This window comes from Sceloporus occidentalis, unplaced genomic scaffold (assembly GCF_023333645.1).
Source record: "Sceloporus occidentalis isolate IW3139 unplaced genomic scaffold, rSceOcc1.0.p SCAF_2, whole genome shotgun sequence".
Lineage (NCBI taxonomy): Eukaryota > Metazoa > Chordata > Lepidosauria > Squamata > Phrynosomatidae > Sceloporus > Sceloporus occidentalis.
The window spans coordinates 30,344,329-30,366,271 of record NW_028316982.1 but is presented as its reverse complement, the minus strand read 5'-3'; the positions used below and the strand labels follow the sequence as shown (position 1 = coordinate 30,366,271).

The window sequence follows — 21,943 nt, the reverse complement described above, 5'->3', positions numbered from 1 at the left end:
ATGATGTGTGCATAGTTCCTTGGGTGATAGTATCATGTTGCCCCGTTGGAAGTGAACATTCATGATCTACTTTCCTCCGGTACAGTTCAGTCATGGTCTCCATGTACTGCAACATTCTCTGTCTGTCCTGTGCACTTCTCCTTACATCTTCCTTCATAATATTTACAAGTTCCATTTCTGTCCTCCTACAGTCTTTCATGCTGTTGTGTACAATTTCCATGAACCGTTCCTGTGTTCTCCGGGTAAGTTGGGCCTCTCGACTTGCACTCTGCATTATAGTGCGCGCAATATGTTCTCCTCTTCTGGCGCGACGATTCCTGTTCCTGTTCGAACGCAGTCTTGTTCCAGGAGACAGCAATACATTGGGTTGTTCGTCCTCTGGATCGTTACGTACTGAAATTTAAAAATTAGTGAAAATAGATTAAGCCCACGGGAAGGAAATTTATTTCTTATGGTAGCATCATGTAAAGGGTTTTAGACAAGGAATTTTCTTAGAAAAGCAGATACTACCTACCATCGCTTCTACCGCTTGTATCATCTGCACGTCTTTCCAAGTCACCCAATTGTTCTCCAGTCGCACCTTCAAAGTGGAGCATTAAACACCAACGTTATTTCTTTTGAACACATATACAGGTTCACAATATTTATGAAGAAAACAGAGATCCAGAAATTGACATAAATTTATATATGACTACCTGCTATTTGCGTAGGTCCACTTTCCAAAATTGTGAAAGGTATAGTAATGACTGTGTCATCGAGACAAGTGTCATCAGAATCTGAAAAATTCAAGGGGAAAAAAAGAGTAAAGCCTTTGTTATTTTAACAAAATAATGTTGTCATGCACATAGCAGAAATCTTCAGGCATTACAGATGGGCTACTTGCCTTCATCACTGTCTTGTCTGGTAGTTGTTTCTTGGGTGCTTCCTTTGCCTGTGTTAGCCATGGAGGTGGATGCGGTTTCTTGAGTCACATTTGTGGTTTCACCCTCCCTTTCAAAAGGAAGACTTCGGGATAACCTATGAGGGGTGATGCTAACATCCCCATGAAAGATTTCCTCTAGTTCCCTATAAAAGGGACATGTAATAGGGTTGCTTCCACTTCTCTGATTATGTTTCACAACCTTTCTATACTCAAATCTCATTTTTTTTGGATTTGCTTCTGCATTCCTCGGCAGATCTGACATGGTTTTTCTTTGCCATTTCATCAGATACAACCTTAAATATGTCCAAATTTCTGTAATTCTTTTTTAATTTGGTCTGCAATTTTTGTTCTTTCCATATTTCCAATAAGGCCAAAACTTCATTGGCACTCCACACCCTCCCCCTTGCTTGTGCGGAGGCACTGCTTTCTGTCACTGCATGGCTATCCATGGCTTTCCTAATTACAGAAAGTATAAAATAATACTGTCTGCAATTTAATTATAGAGGTTGTGAAATAAACTTCTGCGTTAGCACTTAGCTGCTGATGCTGGCTCTCTGCACTCCCAAACTCCCGGCACTGCAGTAAAAGCACTAGAGGGCGCAAGTCTATGTTTTGGCGCCAAAAATCCCTGCACAGTGATGACGTTGCAAATCCCTCTTCCCGCTGGACATTTCGGAGTGGCCGAAGTTATTGGGAAGCAGTGATGGCGCGTAGTAAGGGTTCCAAATGGGTCAATAAGGAGATTGATCTGCTCCTGAGATTTGTTAGGGGGAGCGGAAAATTAAAGACGCTCATGAGGTCCCGTTCTATACCCATTCTTCCTGTGCATAGAGAGGTAGCAGCGCAATTAAAAATGCATGGCTACAACCGCACCGTCGAAGAGGTATTCATGAAGTTCAAAATGACGCGTGATACATTTTTGGACAGTCTGAATAGTTTTGGGCCATCACCCCCCAAAGAAAAACAACCACCCTTTTTCCCCCTAATGAAAGAGCTGTGGCTTATGGCGGGGAACCATGGCTCCCAGGAAAAAAATCCCTCGGGTAAGTTTGTAGCTTTACAAGTAAAGGCTCATTGTTGCATAGTATGCCATGGAATTCCTCCAGTGTTGTAGCCATAAGGAACAGTTGCTAAAGACAGTCACTATATCAATATAATATTAGGCTACTTCCCTTATCAGTTTCCAAAAGAAAACAACACTAAAATGGACTACCAGCCCTGAGGTCGCCATACTTTTCCAACATAGGAAGGGATAGATGGGTGTACATATGGAGGATAAATATATTAGACAACAGCATTGCCACTCTGTTTTCTTACTTTTTCTAACTGCAAAAAGATGGAGAAATTTTAATGTCCTACATTTTTAGTTGTATTATCGACCTGCAGTTTTCCTAGAGTATTCTTACTATGATCAATGCACAATTTCTGATCTAGTTATCTGCTTAATTTTTTTATATGGATCAACATGCAGATACTATAGATGAACCTTGCTGTAGTGGAATCCAGTCGGGACCATCGGGAATCCTTTCGGCAAGAGCCAGAACCCCAAACTCTTGTACCCAGCTATATATCTGAACTTCAACAGTCAGGTGAATTTAAATAAATATGCATTGTCTTTTTCAAAATAGAGTGGTGGTCATATAAGGATTAAGGTTTATATTAATAACATACATCTATATATCGGAGAACTGAATATCACAAAAACTTTACTTTCAAGACAGTAAATAAAAAGAAATGTACGAACATATTGTGTTAAACAGAGAATACATTGCAATAAACTGTCTTATTAAAAGCTATTTGTATATATCTTTTGTCTGTACAGTGCAATCTTCCTTGAAAATCCAGGAAAATATCAATAGGAAAATTGTGGGAGTACTACAGAGAATGAATGGAAGATTAAAGAAAATCGAGAATATAATTGAATTGCATCTGCAGAAAACATCCACCACTTAAATGTATTCACACATGTTATTATTACTGCATTGTTATTGAATACAAGTTTAGAGGTTGGACACAGTACTGTACTGTTAAAATAAGATGGCTATTATTTAGATGTCCAATAACATGCATCGATCGATGAGAACGATGTATTGATTGTCCTTTTTTTTAAAAGGGTATTTCTGATTTTTTTATTAAACCTTTTTTTGACTTGCATCCAAAGTTGGATATGTTACAAGTATGTTGTTCCAAGGGAACCAGACTTTATTTTTAACAAGTATGATTCCCCAATTTCTGGGTAATCATTTGTTTGTTATTACAGATTGAGAAGATTGTTTTGTTGTATTGCGTCGCAGTGTAATAAATGCAGTTTGTAATTAATAACTCACATCTGTTGCCATGCTTAACAGTAGTGTCCTTTACTTCTATATAAAAATACCTGTTCAGACTGGCAGATTGATAATTTCTTGAATACCATGCCACCAAATACAGGAAATACACACTGCCAAGAGCATCAAAGGTACATAGTTTCATAAAGATAGAGGTAACATAACAACCTTTATCCAGATATCAAATTCGCTTAGCTGTGAAAAGCTAGCATTCCAAACATTCAAGGTAGATGCTGGTATGACATATTACCAGTAGGCCCCTGTAAAGTTAGCCCACATCATACCGCTTCTGTTTGACAGCCTTTACATGTACTTTGTGACCAAGAAGTGTCTTCATTCAAACAATCCAAAATGCATGGTAGAGTGGCCATACATGTTATTTTATACATGCAAGAAGAAATGTTCTACAAAATAAAAATTATCCCAATTAAAAGCAATGGAAATACATTGCTGTGTAAACTTTCAGCACTTGGCAAATAAAGCTTAACAGTAATAATAATAATAATATTCAGGCAGAGAGTATTGATATACATGGTTGCTTAATGATCCATCAGCAATGGTAAGTTTTGAGTGGCAAATTGTGCAGTACTATAAACAAATTCTAATATTAGTTAAATTCTGAATATTAAATAATTTCTCAAATGCATAACAGATTACAGATGAAAAAGAACATAATTCCTGAAATCCAGAAATGATCCCTTTTTTAACATGCTGGAGGGAGAACAGTTCTTTGAAAATAATTTTACCAGCCAGCAATGAAAACCATGGTCAACATTACACATAAACCCACTTCCTCAGATGTAATTTTGGCTTAGTTAACACTCTTCTTTGGGCTGCTCATGCTGTAACAGAAATTTCAGGAAACTTAAATTTCTAGGATTTGCAGAGCAATAGGATTGGCAAGAGGACCTAGTAACTGAAAATCCATAAGTTTATTTCCAATTGTCGACAAAGGAAAACAATGAACTCAGTGGAATTCAAGTTCCAAAAGCTGAGACCCCGAACAAGACAAAATGGCTCTTTTTATATTATTCAAGACAAAGAAGCTTCTTCAATACACCTGATTGGCTAATTACAATTTAAACATACAGAATTCTTACAATCAGAACAGAAATACATGCATACATTAAAACTGCATCATCACTCCTTACCCCCTCCTGTAGCCTTCCTCCTAACCTTGCTTCTGAATGTCAACTATGTGTCCTTATCTCAGTAGTTTATGTTATGTCTTTTTACTGGTGCCAGCTTCCATCCAGGTCAAGATGCACTCCTTATTCCTTTGCTCTAGTTTCACTAAACTCCAAGCCTTTATTTCAAAAACCATCTCTCTGGCTGACAAAGGTGACTCCATCTTTCTATAGCTTTTTTATTTCAACAAGGAATATTTCCACCATTACACATAAACCCACTTCCTCAGATGTAATTTTGGCTTAGTTAACACTCTTCTTTGGGCTGCTCATGCTTTTCAAAGAACAACATCCATTTGCATATTAGCCAGCATGCTGCCAATCCCCGGTACACCCTCCATGGATGTCTATAGTGTGTGAAACTCTGCCTTGCATGCATTTCTACATGGCCCCCACCCTTTCTCCCAAAATGGAAGAGACCTTCAGGGGACACTGGGGAGGGAAGGGTTTTTTTTCTATTTCTTTTCTTTTACCAGAATGTGAGGCGGGGAAGTTCCCCGCCTCTTTTTGTGCAGGCCGAAATATACTGTCATCCTTGTAGGTCACACAGTATGAGAACAGGGTCATATTGTCCAGCGCTCTTCTGGCAGCCCAGTAAAGCACCTCATGAGATGCTTTACTGCTGCTCCAGAATTCTGCCCGCTGCAGGCAACTCCTTTCCTTTCTGTGTCACCTACAAGGATAACAACATACAGCGGCATGTCGAGCTCCCATGACAGGAGCCACGACTGAGCAATTTGGCATCAAGAGCACCCTAGACCCCACACATTTCCACTGTCTTTCGTGTCATGGCGAGTATCGCCGTTCCTTGCTCTATGACATCTCTTTCTATGGTCGATCCTATACCGTTTGTCCTGCTGCCAACAACCCGCTCCTTTTGCTGTTATGAGCTCGTTTTGTCCAAAATTTAAAGCTAATTTGCATATATTTCCCAGCATTCCAGCACCCCTCATCCATTATGGCCTCCATGGCTTCAATACCCAAAACCCGGCCATCCAATAGTCTCCTTGCCTCCGTACATGTGACCCCAAACAACCAACCCCCCGTCTAAATTTGCCCCTAAATGCCTCCCTTTCCTCTGTCAATCATCTGCAGGGGGAGGAGAAGCCCCAAAGCCGAGCTGGAAAAAGCACAATCTGTCATAAGCACGCAGGGAGGCCAGCCCCAAATCCTCAGAGCCCGACAGAGGTTTTAAAAAGACAAAAAACTGAGAAAACCTCCAGGTTCCCCCCCCCCCGCTCAGAAAATTTCCCCCCTTTTCCTTGTGCAGCCCTCGGTGTCGCTGCATCCGCGGACCCCAGATGTCCTTTAAACACCAGCCCCCGGATATCATGGTGTATTGTGCCTACACACAACAGAGATGGGTCACTTACACAACTCCAGAGATAAATATGTCTAGACACATTGCAATATGCTGGCGACAGAAGTCACTCTGTGACAATTCCGGAGACACTTGTATCCTCTGCTTTTGCGACTCGGTAACAGTTTGCAAACATGCAACCTGTGATACTTAGTGCTATGCATTATGTCTATGTAATGTCTCCATTTCTGCTTTTTTGTGCCCGTGCACAGAAAAAAAACCTCACACACGTGTGTGTATGCAGAGAATAGGATAAAATCCTTTTGTCAAAGACGGGGGCACGTCATACATGGGAGAGCAAAGAAAAAATTAGTACGCTCTAGGACTTTGGAGGACTAAAAGAGAAGGGCATTCTTTCAGCCAATCAGGAGACGGAGGAATGAGAGAACGGATTTGAGAACGGATAAGAATACCGCACACACTTCTGTTGGAACGTTCTCATCACGTTTCAGCTCTCTGGGAACACATTCATATCTGTACCCTCCTGGAACACATTTGGAACACATTTAAACGTTCTGAGAACCCGATTGGAACACATACGTGCGGTATACTCAAATGCGTTCCGTTCTCATCACGTGATGAGAACGTTCTCAGAATGCAGTGCGATAATCTCCTATCTGTCCATCCACTCATTCTTATGTGTTATGGGCCCCTTGTGGCTGTAGGCCTCTGTGGAGCAGCTACTGTAGATTAGAGTTGCCAGATTCAGGGTCTGGCCCCTCTTTGCCTGCCATCAGGGTGATGTGAAAGTACACTGCCTTGACTTCGAAGGGAGAGAAGGGGCAGGCATAGCTCCACCAGATCTAGCCCAGAGAAGGAAAAAGGGCCCTCCTTCCATTCATCTGCCATTGTCATGGCCTTGGAGAGAGAGAAGGGACATGCACAGCTCCACCAGGGCTAGCCCAGAGACAGAAGAAGGGCCCTCCCTCCATTTCAGCTTCATTGCCGTGGCCTCAGAGGGAGAGAAGAACTGCTAGACTTGATCCCCCTCACAACTGCCATTCAACTCAGTCTGTCTGTCTATATATATATTTAATATCCTGCCTTTCTCAGAATATGGAGCCTAAGGAAACATAGATTAAAACAAAATACATTTTAAAAAAAATAATAATTAAAAATAATTTCAAATCAATTCAGTAAACTATCCTGTTTAAAAGAGTTCTGGTTTAAATGCTTTAAAGCATTTAAAGCATGCCAATGACAATAAAAGTATAGCATCTCCCATTAATGGCCCTTCCAAATAAAAAAATATTTAGCCCATCAGCTGAAGACCAGAGAGGGGGCCAGCCTAGCCCCCAATAGAAGAGAGATTGACATCCTAGGAGCCATCACCAAGAAAGCCCTCTTTCTCACCAAACATGCCTGTAATAGACGAGGATGCAAGCCATCCAACAACAGTTACAATGTGGCTAATAGACTTCATGCACATACGTCCCTTACTCACTGTCTAACCAACTGTAGAGAGATGTAAAGTCAGCCCTTCTTATACACGAATTTCTTATACATGGATTCAAGCATCCACAGTTTGAAAATGTTTTTAAAAAGTATAAATTTCAAATATCAAATCTTGATTTTCCATTTTTTATAATGGACACCATTTTGCTATGTCATTATATTTAATGGGACATTATATAATGGGACTTGAGCATACATGATTTTGTTATACACGGGGGATCTTGGAACCAAACCCCGGCGTATAACAAGGGTCCACTGTACTGTATTCTATTTAAATTACAGTGGTTATTTTAAAACTACAATCAAAATATGGAGATTAACATATAATATTTTGTGCAATTCTGTGTCCTTTTCTGTCTTCTTTTTTTCTTTTTTTAAAAATTATGTTCCTCCTCTTTAGGGAATGTGTGCAATTGACTGTCCTATTGATCTGTACTGGTGGAATTCCATGCAAGAAAGTACATGATAGGAGAACCATAAAGCATGCTTCATACACAAGTGGTCTGTCTTTGTGCCACTTTTCTCTCACTACAATTGTTTGTGCTGCATTGATGTAGGTTGCCTCTGAACAGGCTCTAAAAATTTTTAAAAAATGAGCAGCCATCACAGATTCAGTTAGAAGAGGAAACCTTGCAACAGGCACATAGCCAAGGAGGGAGGTGTCTGTGGGGTCCGGACCCCCCCTCCATTAGATACAATGCATGGTGTGTGCCGCCGCACCGCCACATTATAATGGTGGCACTTAGTCTGGACCCCCCTTCCCAAAATCCTGGCTATGCCCCTGCTTGCAAGTCACATGGTGAGAGCCTTTTCATGCCCATTTTCCAGAATCAGACATTTGGAAGTGTGTGTGTGTGTGTGTGTGTGTGTGTGTGCGTGCAAGTTGTCTCAACTATATCTTCAAAATAGTATGCATCTACTGCTTATTTGTAGAATCTGCTCTAGCTATGCAGGGACTTGAAGCAGTTTGCAAATTATGCATCTATTTTAAGCAGTATTTCACTAGGATGTTGTTGTCCAAATCCCATTTGTGATGTCATAGTTGGCAGGGTTCTACCTCTCAGTACATTGGCTGGAATGTTTTATTCATGAATCTACAAGACCAGATGTTGGGAAACCAAGCTCTTTTTTTTTTTTTTTTTTGGTTCCCAGTGGTCATGCCTCAGGGAGCAGAGTTGGGGTAGTGGTATTACTATTTCTTCAAGCAAGATAGAAATAATTGCTTTTCAAAAATCAATAGCATTTATTTTGCAATGAAAAAGAGAGAAGAAAACCCACTTATTTGAGCTAATGGAACACCAACCCACTCTTATTCCAGGGAAGGTTATTTCCTCAATGACAGTTACAGAAATATCTGCTCTGCACTCAGTTGTTCTAGAGGATTTTTCCAAAGAAATGTGTTTGATAAATAATTTATCTTCAGCATCTCTTTCTTCCTTTTAAAACAGTCAAGGCCTTTTTGTCTGAGGAGATTTTGCATAGGTGAATGACATGGTGGGGAAAGTGTGGTTCACAGACCACATGCAGCCCTTGAAACTCCAAAACATAGCTTGAGAAGAACCCTCAAAGCACTCAGATCTGACCTTTAAAAAAAATCATATCAATTTTCTGAGAATTGGCCAAATATGCTCAAAACTGGTTGGAAATGCAGCAGGTTACTCTCACTTCCCCCCTCCTGCAAGAACCATGAATTCCCAGGCAACAGCAGCCAGAAGTGATGGTGCAGCCCTTCCTGAGAGATACCAGGAGTGAGAGAAGAGTGTATGCCCTCCAATATTTCACAGATGACATCTGGGACACATGTGGCCAAACAACATCAGAGTGTGGTCAAAATGGCTAAAGTTATTAATGAGAAAGAACACAAAAGTGAGGAGAAGATGCAGCAGTTTTCTTTCACCAGAGCCCACAAGGAAGGGCCAAACTTTCCATTCCTAATGAAGTAATTGAATGCAAACTATTTTTGCACTTTGGACTAGGATTGCAGTAACTAAAGTAACGGAGGATTGGGGGTTAAATTGGGAAGAGGAGAGGCAACTGGGGCATTTTAAAAGGAGTTTGAAAAAGTGGGATGGCAAAGGATTAATCAGGACTGTACCTGCCAAATCAGGACAGTTTGAGCATATGGAAGTGGCTCCCCTCCCATCCACAATTGCTCACTCATGGGCATGAGGAAGGGAAGGCCCTGGTTGTAGAATCAACATATTGACATTTCCCCTCTCTCTATCTTTGTAGGCACATAGTCCACAGAGTTTAACGTAATACATTGGATTGAACGTAGGCAGCAACAATTTTCATAATTTGTAATGTGGCACTAGAACTGTTAAAGTTGCTGCCCATTATCTCCAATAATAGTACAGTCAGCCCTCCTTATCCATGGATTTTTTTATCCACAGATTCAAACATCCATAGCTTGAAAATATTCAGAAAAAGTATAAATTCCATATGGCAAACCTTGATTTTTCATCTAATATAAGGAACACCATTGTACTATGCCATCGTATTTAATGGGACTTGAGCATCCACAGATTTTGTTATCCATGGGGGGTCCTGGAATCAAATCCCAGGGGAAAACAAACACTGTACTATTATTCCACTTTAACTACTCCCTAAACTGCAATTTCCAAGATTCCAGAGGATGGAACCATTGCAACTAAACTGGAATTGTAGTGCTATAATTCTGTAGTCTGAAGCGGACTCTAGGGAATGAGATAGAGCTTTGAGAAATACTGGATCACAACTGTCAAAGAGGAGAGTAATATTCTTCCACTAACCTTTTGAAATTAGCCTTCTAGCAGAAGCAAAGCCACTCCAGTGCCACTCCTTCAATAGAGAAGTATGTCATTTTATCAAAACCCATTCAGCGGTTCAAAAGAACCAACAGGGTTGCACATTTGAGCCCCCTCCTCAAACACATATCAACTCATAAGCTTTCTGATGAGGTTTTGGTTCCAAGTCCATGGCTGAAGCTCAGTATAAATGAATCTACAAAATCAGTTTAATCCAAAAGTGTCTGGTGTTGATTGTCAGCAGTTCACAGAAGTATCTTGTCTCAGAAGGGAATATTAGCTCAGTTTTTAATCTTCTGTCTCCAAGTTAGATTTTTTTTCCAGGAGCAGCTTGGCTACTGCCTATTTTAAAGATGCTAGTACTGATCTCTCTCTCCAAAATGAAATTACAGCCTCCTAGATCAAGCTGGATTCCTTCTCTTTGCTAGATAATAAGGCAAAAGGGACAGAGGGCAAGCATGAAAGTGGCAAGCTAAACACAGCAAGTACCTTGATCATGTCCTTAGGTCAATAACTGAAACTTATTAAACAGGCCAGAGGAGGACTGGTGGAGAGGGTAACGGAAGTGATTAATGCCTCTTTACAGCAAGACAGTGTCCCAACATGCCTAAAAGAGGCTGTGGTAAGATCTCTTTTGAAAAAACCTCCCTTGGATCCTACTGTAGTAGATAATTACAGGCCAGTCTTCAATCTTACATTTTTGGGCAAGGTGCTGGAGCGTGTGGTGGCTTCCCAACTCCAGGCATTCCTGGATGAGACGGATTATATAGATCCATGTCAGTCTGGTTTTAGGCCTGGTTATGGGACAGAAACAGCTTTGGTCACCTTGGTGAATGACCTATGCAGGAAACTGAACAGGGAGAGTGTGTCCCTGTTGGTTTTGCTGGTATCCTTCTGAGTCACCTCTCTGGGATAGGGCTTGGAGGTACTGTTCTACAGGTGGTAATAAGACAGATATTTTCCAGCAAGTTGTTCTATAACTTGGGGGCTATGGCTGTATACACTCTATGGGAAGTTGATGTTAGCCTGGTCTTTGAATATTCCAATAGATTCTTCCTAGATGTTCTGAGAGTATGGGGCAGATTATGTAGGGAGAGCCGTTCCCTCAAGTAACTCAGGCCCAAGCCATGTAGGGCTTTAAATGTAATGACCAACACTTTATATCGTGCCTGGAAGCTAATTAGCAGCCAAAGAAGAGATTTTCTCACTGGTGTTACATTGTCTGACCTGGATGTTCCAGTGATCAGTCTCACTGCCGCATTTTGAACCAACTGGAGCTTCCAAACTTGGTACAAAGGTAGTCCATGTAGTGTGTGTTGCAGAAATCTAAATGAGAGATTACTAGTGCATGTACCACAGTTTCAACGTCCTTTTGGTTCAGGTAGGGACGCAGTTGGTGTATCAGCTGAATCTGGTACCAAGCACTCCTGGCCATCGCATCTACTGGAGATAATAGCTATAGAGATGAGTCGAGGAGTACTCCCAAACTGCAAACTTTGTCCTTTAGGGAAAGTGTGACCCTGTCCAGGACTGGTTGACAAATCTCCGTCCCCAGACTTGGTGTACCTATTACTTGTGATAGGTACCCCAAGTCTGGGAACGGAGATTTGTCAACCATTTTCTCTAGATTCAGCTTGAGCCTGTTTTCCTTCATCCAGCTCATTACTGACCCTAGGCAGGCATCCAGAGGAGAGATGCCATCTTTAGACACTGTATCAGTCGGAGACATAGAGAGATAAATCTGGGTGTCATCAGCATACTGATAACACCGCACTCCATGTCTCCGAATAATCTTTCCCAGCGGTTTCATGTAAATGTTAAACACCATGGGGGATAGCATGGCACCCTCAAATTAATCTCCCCTTTTGCCAGAATAAGGGTAGTTCAAAGTCATTGGGGACAGGGGACTTGTTTGCACTAGTCAGGATACTCTGGGGACAGCCCATAGTATCCTGGTCCCACAGGTGCCCCCAAGCTACCCCCCACTACCTGACCCTCCATTCCTGCACTTCAGTGGCTGTCTGCACAGGTGTCCCACTGAAATGCCAGGTGCATCCACTACCACTGCAGGTTGCTCATGTCTGAGGTCAGAACAAGGTGTCAAGCATTGATAACATGACTGGGCACCTTGTTCTGACCTCAGAACAAGTGACCCGTAACCATGGTGGATGCACCAGCTGGGGTGCTCATGCAGACAGCCGTGGTTGGGCAGCAACAGAGGGCTCCAGATCTTCTAGGAAAAGGGAAAGTTTAAAATTCGTGTTAAGACTGTTAACCCCTGGTTCTGGTGTGGAACTTGCTGCACATCTTCTGCACTGCTCACACCAGAACTGGAGTTTGGGACATGTTTTGCCTGAACAGGATAACACCAGAATGAGTAAAAAACTGGCTTTTTGGCCAATGCAGATAATGCCAGGGATGCAGAAACACCTTTGAGGGACTACATGCAGCCCCAAGAGTACACTTTGCTCATTATCAGTTTAGAACTGAAAGTTGGGAAATGTGAGAGATAATAGGTGTAATTGATTGAAAGGGCAGACACTGAAAAACAACCAGTCCCACACCGACCCAAACACAAGATCTAGCAGAAAAAAGAAATAATTTTAGTCTTCTTTATAAAACATATAAATGTATCTTTACTTGCATTACTTGTTCATAATCAAACATGTGGTCTATGGAGGAGACAGTGAAAAGAAAATTTACTTCAGGTTAGAGTGAAATAGAAAGAGAGTAGGTGTGACAAAAGCAAACAGGAAGACACCATAGTGCAAACTAGCGATTTGTGAGGATAAGCACACAAAGGTTGCAGTGAATACAACTTTAACAAACAAACAACATTCAACTAACATTCTTAAATCTTGGCATAAAAAGCTCCAGGGTCTTGAGAACTGGCTCAACAAAATGTGCACAGTTAAAATAACAAGTTCACAAAGGTGTGGTTGATATGAAAACTAGAGTATTAGACTCTAGGCACAAAAATTTAGGGAATCCATCCAATGGTCTTATCTTAATAAGAAATCTGCTTTGGATCAAGCTGTATTAATGAGAAACACACAAATGAAAGAATTATGACTTCTCTAAAAGTCCCATCAGGCCAGAGCATGAACAAAACTGCCTTACAACATCTGATCTTCTGAAGCTCACACGACATTTGAACTTTAATGAAAGCCTTAACCGATTTTTGTGCATGGATAGTTCACAGGACATTTTCTCCAGATGTACAAATGCTAAACCAGGTGTAATGACTTGAAAAGTAAAGATGAGTTTGAAAGACATGAGATGTGAAGTATCTTACACTCACAGTTAGATTTAGCAGGGGGGGAAATATAGACCTATTGTAGGGGCAGATAAGGTAGCTTGCTTGCTTCAGTGAGATGCTGCTGGTTTGATTCCAGCTGTTTTCCATATGAGTGTGGAGGATGGAGATCACACCAAGTGACACCTCAGAGAGGGATGCCTGCCTTCCTGTGTGGAGTGTACCACCATGCCTCACTGAGGCAGACCAAGACTGAAGGTCCAGGGAAGGACCCAATCCATCTGCACAGAGGTGGCAAGGAAGCTATCCAGGACACTGTTAGCATGCTATGGTGTACTTCTGGAGACTTCTCCCATCACCAAATGGTTCCTGGATCCCTTCAGGTGTCCTGGTCCATAACCCGTCCACAGTAAGTAGACCAGAGCCTTTGCCTTCCATAATGGCCCAGTGTATTCCTGTGGGACCATTGGCCTGGTGGCTCTGAGCCTGGGAGTGACAGCATGAGTTACTACAATGGAGTGACACCAACCCCAATGACACCACTGGTATGACATATACTTGGAAACTCAGCTGAACGTGATCCACTGTGCTTGCAACTTCACTGTGATGGTGCCAATACTCCGTTTTTGTTGTTTTTTTAATTTTTCCAAAAAATTTTATTACACCGTGTATAATACATATTATACAATAATGTTTCATATTAAAATTTTCTCCCCCCACCTCCCACCCAAATAAGAAAACAGCATAGAGAAATTTACAATCCAATCAAATTAACAATCGGTTTCAGAGATATGGAAAATATTATCGATTATATTATTAACTTCTTCATACCCCATTTTACCTTTGATGTTCTTAATTACTATTTCCCATTTGTCTTTCCATGGTTCTTTATTGCTTTCCCCAATATATTTTATCTTCTTTTCCTAAGGAAGTCGAATAATATATATTCTTTTATATATTTAAATAAGTAAGCCTTGTTCCAATTACCGTATTTTCCGGCGTATAAGACGACTGGACATATAAGACGACCCCCAACTTTTCCAGTTAAAATATAGAGTTTGGGATATACTCGCCGTATAAGACTACCCCTCTTCCAATGCACACCAAAGGGGGGGGGGGAACCCATCAAATTTGATTTCAATATGGTAATTTTAATTCAAATGCTTATGACATGCAGGTACTTAGCAGGAAAACTTGTTGTATACAAAGCCTGCTTGGATTGGTCAGTTCTCCCTACCTGCCCAGCCCTCCCTGTCTCCAAGACTATCAGAGCGGTAGCACAAACACGGCTTTTTTCCATACCCCGGGCATCTTGGACACCTGCAGTTTGCTCCATCCTTCACTTACACCTTCCTGGTGAGGCGCTCCCTCACCTTGTCATCGGGATCGCGTTAAGTCACTTCTTTCCACGAATCCTGATGAGTGGATTTTCTTCTATTATACTTGTACAGCGCCACCCTTCCTGTTTTCATACGGTCGCCGCATATGGCGGGGATGTGGCCGTGGGCATTTTTGAGCTCCCCACACCATATGCGGTGACCACAGATTCTCCAGTTCAGCTCAGAGGTTTCAGCACCCGCCCTATAAGACGACACCCGGCGTAGAAGACGATCCCTGACTTTTGAGAAGATTTTCCTGGGTTAAAAAGTAGTCAGAAAATACAGTAAATTTGTTTCTCCAACCATAAGCAATCACTGCATGAGCAGCTTTTAGAAATTGTTTTGTTACATATTTTTGATTATTATTCAATCCTAATTCCCCTAAATTAAGAGTCAAGCAACTTTCTTTACTTAATTGTATTTCTATCCCTATAATTGTATTTATCTGTTGCTTAACCTTTGTCCAAAATTTTTGTACAAATTGACATTCCCACCACATATGAATATATATTCCTTTAACTCCACATCCATGCCAACATTTGGATTGAAATTTGTCATTTGTAAATGCTAATTGGTGTGGTGTCCTATACCATTTTCCAATCATTTTCATTTGTTGTTCTTTTACATTTGTGATTTTAATTTTAACAATTTCTTGTAGCCAAATTTTAATTTTATCTATATCAATCAATAAATCTTTTTCCCAGCTCATTGTCAATCCCTCTGTCATTCTAAATTGGGTTATTAACATATTCTTATAAATTTTTCCTATTAGTCCTTTACCCCTTCTAATATTTTTTTAATTATTTCTTCTAATAATTCATTTTGGTCATCAATATTTGTGTTTCATCTAGTAATTTTATTATCCTTTTTATTTGAATCCAATATTGCTTACCTCTTAAAATAGTTAATTTTTATTCCTGTATTCGTGCCCCTGTTAAATCATACAAATCTCCAATTATTTTAAATCCCTTATTCTTTAATTTTTTATTATCTTTCCAAGATCTTCATTGTTACTTTTATTTAAATATTCAAGCCACTTTCTATTTTTTATACCTAGGTTTTTACTCCACTTCTCCCATATTTTATAATGCACCCTCATTGGACCAATTCTTTTCTCTTTTTCTCTCCCCCCCTCCCCCATATTTTCTCCTGAAAGATAGAGACAAACTTCACTTGATTGCTCTGTCTTAATGTAACCCACTTTGTATTATGATTATATTCTACCTCTATCATTATTAGCAATTGAACCACCTCAAAATATAATTCGAGTGATGGAACTCCCCATCCTCCATTACTTTGATGCTCATGTAATAATGCCTTAGATAATCTGGCTTTTTTATTCCCTGATATCCATTTTAATATTGACCTATCCCATTTCTTTAAAATTTTACTAGGATTTGTTTCTAGGAATTGTTTCTGGGATAGTTTGAAATAAATACAAAAACTTTGGTAGTACCATCATTTTGAACATTCTAATTTTTGTTAGCATTCTCCAATTTTTACTTGCTCATTTAGTAATTTGATTATTATTTTTTCCATAATTGATTATAATTACCTTGTACAATATTATCTAACTTAGTTGGTAAATTTACACCTAAAGATTTTCATAAAAAATTTATAATCTTGATTGCTTAATGTAATAGGACGATAAGATTCGGAATTGACTGGATCTTTATTGGGTTTAAGTAGTAATATAATTTCAGATAGTTTCCATGTTTCTGGGATTATTTTATTATCCAATATTTCATTATAAATTTTAGTCAAATGCTCACTCAATTCATTTTTAAAGGTTTTATAAAATATAGATGTGAATCCATCTGGGCCAGGAGATTTAAATCCTTTTAAATCTTGTATTACTCTTTCTACCTCTTGTTTGGTTATCGGGGAGTTAATATGATTACTCTGTATTTCCGTTAATTTTATATTTATATTTGTTTTCTGATCTTCCACTTTCTTCTCTTCATACAGCCTTTCATAAAGTTTAACTAAAACTTCTCTTATTCTCTCCTCATTGGTTATTATTTCACCTTTGTCACCTCTTATTTTACTAATCCTCTTTTTCCTTTTTTCCTTTTTGAAAGATTTGGCCCAACTTTTCATACTTCTAGTATCCCATGCCTTAAATTCATTCCTAATATACATTTGATTTTTTAATATAGTTGTTTGATCCAATTCCTTAATTTCTTCTCTTTTTTTATCTCACTGTTCTTTTACAGTTATGTTCTTATGTTTATTATATTCTTTTTGTAACAATTCCACTTCTTCTATCAATTTCTTTCTATATAAATTTTTCTTTCTTAAATTCCTATTTCTATACTTAGACATTTCCCCCTTACCACTGCTTTAAATGCATCCCATAGTATATGTTTTGAAATGTTTCCCCTATCATTTAAATCAAAATAATTTTTAATTTCCCCCCTAATTTGTTGTTTATTTTCCTCCTTCAGAACAACCACAGGATCAAAAATCCATTGTTTACATCTCTTAATATTGCTTCCTTCAATCTTTATGTATAATGGTTCATGATCTACGAGCCTGATCCCCCCAGCATTAATTTCTTTTATTTTCAAACTATTGTCTTTTTTGACTAGGAAATAATCTATACGACTAAATTGTTTATGTCTAACTGAATAATATGTATTTTCATAATTATTATTTCCTGTGCTTTCATAACCATCAATAATATTCAATTTCTCCAAATTAATTTTAAGATTTTCCTTTCTATTCTTTTTCTTTCTTTTTCTTCCCCTTATATTGCCCTTAGTATTACATCTTAATATATCAAGATTGAAGTCTCCTCCCAGAAATAGATCCCCCTCATAAGTGTCCTCCAGTAAAGTTAACACCTTCTTTATAAATTCAACTTGTTTTTCATATGGAGCATAAATACAAGCAAACGTAACTTTTATCTTCTTTATATTTCCTTTAACAAAAACATATATCCCCTCATTGTCTTTTTTAATCTTATCTACTTGAAAATTTATTCCATCCTTTATTAATATTGCCATTCCTCTTGCTTTGTTTGTTCCCCTTGACTCAAACTGCAAATCCCATCCACCATAATTAAAGAGTTTGGCTCTGTTTCTTCTTGAAATATGTGTTTCCTGAAACATGGCTATCTGAATTTGTTGTTCGTTAAGCATTTTATTCAACCTATATCTTTTCACTGGGGTATGCAATCCATTAACATTTAATGACATAATATATCAACCATTCAATCTATATTGTTATTCCACTCTCCTTTTCTTGCTCTCTGATCTGCTGTTTTTTCCCTTCCCCTCTCCTCCCCTCCCCTCTTGCCCTTTCCCTCCCTCTTCTGAACTCAGGTTCTCCCCTCCATTGGAAGGGGCACGTGCTATTCCCAGCTCATTATCCATGTCAGATCCCTTCCCTTTGGAGATGCGTTCTTCACTTATCCCCCTCCTTCCTTATTATTGTAACCTGATTTCAAACAAGCTAGTGAAATGTGGGCTAGACAACGTTAACTGTTACATGTATTTGTAATTGGTTGACTGGCCAAACCCAAAGGGTGCTCAACAATGGCTCTTTTTCATCCTGGAGAGAAGTGACCAGTGGGGTCCCACAGGGTTCTGTCCTGGGCCCAGTGCTATTCAACATCTTTATCAACGACTTGGATGACAGAATTGGGAGCATACTTATCAAATTTGCAGATGACACCAAATTAGGAGGAGTAGCTAACACCCCAGAGGACAAGATCAAAATTCAAAATGACCTGAATAAACTAGAAAGTTGGGCCACAGCTAACAAAATGAACTTCAACAGGGAGAAATGTAAGGTACTGCACTTAGGGCAGAAAAATAAAATGCACAGATATAGGATGGGGGACACATGACTGAATGAAACTACGTGTGAAAGGGATCTAGGAGTCCAAGTAGACCACGAGTTGAACAAGAATCAACAGTGCGATGTGGCAGCTAACAAGGCCAATGTGATTTTAGGCTGCATCAATAAAAGTATAGTATCTAGATCAAGGGGAGTAATAGTGCCACTGTATTCTGCTCTGGTCAGGCCCCACCTGGAATATTGTGTCCAGTTCTGGGCACCACAGTTTTAAAAGGATGTTGAAAAATTGGAACATGTCCAAAGGAGGGCGACTAAAATGGTGAAAAGTCTGGAAACTATGTCCTATGAGGAACGACTTAAGGAGCTGGGGATGTTTAGCCTGGAGAAGAGAAGGTTAAGGGGTGATATGATAGCCCTGTTTAAATACTTGAAGGGATGTCATATTGAGGAGGGAGCTGACTTGTTTTCAGCTGCTCCAGAGACTAGAACCCGGAGCAATGGATGCAAGCTACAGGAAAAGAGATTCCACCTCAACATTAGGAAGACCTTCCTGACAGTAAGAGAAGTTTGACATTTGAACACACTCCCTCAGAGTGTAGTAGAGTCTCCTTCCTTGGAGGTCTTTAAGCAGAAGCTGGATGGTCATCTGTTGGGGATGCTTTAATTGAGAGTTTCTGCATGGCAGGGGGTTGGACTGGATGGCCCTTGTGGTCTCTTCCAACTCTGTGTTTCTATGATTATTACTCCATGTTCAATGTTACTCAGGTCTATTATAACTTTCCTATTCCATTATTACATCTATTACATTATATAGTCCTTCTTGCAACTTTCCCAAAGTACATCACATTGTGCTTCCTCGATCTTTCCTGCTTCTCAGCTGCCTGTAGCATTTCTCTTTCCTTCTGATATCTTTCGCCTGTCTGGCCCGCTTAATTCGGTCTTCTTCCTCCTCCTCCTCCTCCCCGCTGACAGTTCCTCCTTGACCTTCTCCTCCAAGTCCCAGCTTTTACAGCAGTCGCTGACCCTCCTCCACGTTAGAGGCTTTCAACAGTGTTCCATCCTTGAAAACCAAGAGAGCTGTAGGGAAACCCCAGGTGTACTTAATTTGTGCTTCTCTAAGACATCTTGTTATATCTCGGAGCACGTTTCTTTGTTTAATAGTCTCCAATGCCAAGTATTGATAAATCTGAATTTTTTGTCCATTATATTCCAAATTTTGTATTGATCTGTTTTTTAAAAACCATGTCCTTCATATTTTCTCTTCCAAATGCAATAATTATGTCCTTCCTTCAACTGTTTCCTTGTGTCCCCAAACTCCAGTGGGCTCTCTCTAAATCATTTGCAGAGATTTTTAAATCATAACTTTTCCACCATCTTGTCAATATAGTGATTAAATCACTATATTTGGCTTGTTCTGGATAGTTTCTTATTCTTAAATTTCTTCTTCTTTGTCTGTTCTCAGCATCTATGAGTCTGTTTCAAAGCATTGTAACTTGGTTATTTAGTGTTTCCAATTGTTGTTCATTGTTTTCAGCTTTCCCCTTTGCCTCCTTGGCTATTTTTTTTTTATTCCACTTATCTGTTCTGTAAGGACTGTAATTGTAGTTTGCATGCTTTGGAAAGCATCAAACAGTTTGTCTAATTTACGATCGAGGACTTCTAGCATAACCCCCATGGGAGGACTCGCCGTAGCTGTCTCCATCATGTTCTTAATCACGCTGCAGCCGGCTTTTTCTCTCCCACTTGCTTCTTGTTCAGAGTTCTTGCTTGTCCAGGATCGTAATTCTAATGTCCAAATTAAGTGCCTTGCACTTTTTTACCTACTTCAAGCTTTAAACGGAGCAATAATAAATCTGTTTTATACCTCTTAGAAGGGAGAGGATATGAAGGCGTCTATCCTCTTTCCCTGCGCATGTGCATGGTGCCAACACTTGTAAGAGGAATCTGAAATCCTTCATCTACTGCTATGGCTGTGCTCATAGATCACAGTAACTAAGGGAATGCCAATTATTTGGGGTCCCCTTGAGCATTAATGTGGCCCATTAGCCTCCAATAACAGCTCACTCCCTGCTCTAAGGCTGTGGGAGAAATTTCACCATACTCTCTCCCTTTTTAGATGATATATGATAAAAAAAAACCCACAAAGTAATAATAATAATAATATGTTTTATTTATAGACCGCTAATCCGCAATGATCACAGCGGTGTACAGTAAAAATTGCAATACAAAATTAGCCCCTACCCGCCCCCTCAAAGTATGTGGAAACCAAAGTACAGTGGAACCTCGTCATACGAGGGGATCCGTTCCGGATCCCGCCGCGTATGGCGATTTCTGCCTATGCTCGAGCCCCATTGTAAACAATGGGGCTCATGCATGGCGGTGCGGAGGTGCGCAGGGCACAACGGGTGCGCACGTGGCGCAACGGGCGTGCACGCCCATTCAACTGAATGGGACGCGCCACCCCTTCTGCCCCGCGCATGCGCTGCGGCTTAAGCGCATATGCTCAAGGCCGCGTATGGCGCACCCGCCTATGGTGAGGTTCCACTGTAATTTTTAAGGTGGAAATTAAACAAGATGTGTATCCACACTACACACTTATAGCACTTTGTTTCCACTGTAAATACCATGGGCATGGAATCCTAGGATTTGCAGTTTCATGTCATACCCATAATTCTCTGCCAGGTAATTCTCTAGCACAGTCATTCAGGGGAGGGTAGTGCACCCAACTACATATCTCAAGATTTTGTTCAGATGGAGCCACAGCTGTTAAAATGGCAGTTTGATATAGTAGTATCAAACTGCCACATTTCACCCCAAAATTTCAGAAAAATGGCAAATGTTCCCTCTACATCCCCAGTGGGAACTTCTGAAGCAGCTACTATTGGGAACCAGTGGGAACTTCTGAAGCAGCTAGAAAAGTAACAGAGACACCGTCCTCATCCCTGGACTAATCCATGGTTTATGTTACACCTATTAATTATGGTTTATTACTTGAGCCATGAAATGTCTCCCAGTTTGTTATCCTTTTTCTGAACTGTGTCACACCCACACCTTCTGCCAGCTCCTGTTTTACGGAAGACAGTTGGAGAAATAAGCCACAAATAGGGAATTGTGGATTCACAATTCATCCCTGAGTGCCCCAGAACATGCCAGAGACTGTACCTGCTCCAAAAATAGTTGGGAAGGGGTTTTTTGTTTTGTTTTGTTTTGTTTTTAAAGGAAAAAGAAAGAAAACAAAAAGTGACTAGAGTTTACTTTCAGTTTGTGAGGGATGTAGACAAGAACACTTGTCCCACACCCAATAATAATAATATTTATTTCTTACCCACCTCTCCCTATGGAGCACTTAGGCCTTCTCTGCACTGACCAGTATACTGGGACATTCCAGAATATCTTGGCCCCACAGCTGCCCTGTCCTGATCCCTTTAACGCACCCACTGTGCCTGTACCACAACGAGAGAATTGAT

General features: G+C 40.1%; 1 long non-coding RNA gene across 1 annotated transcript; it reads right to left on the bottom strand.

The window, feature by feature from the left end:
- Positions 1-213: 213 nt before the first annotated feature.
- LOC149318099 (uncharacterized) lies at positions 214-813 on the bottom strand. Its single transcript, XR_016279801.1, has 3 exons — positions 696-813; positions 515-580; positions 214-393 (listed from the first exon to the last, which is right to left on the bottom strand). It is a non-coding gene; the product is annotated as an uncharacterized LOC149318099 (long non-coding RNA).
- Positions 814-21,943: the final 21,130 nt, after the last annotated feature.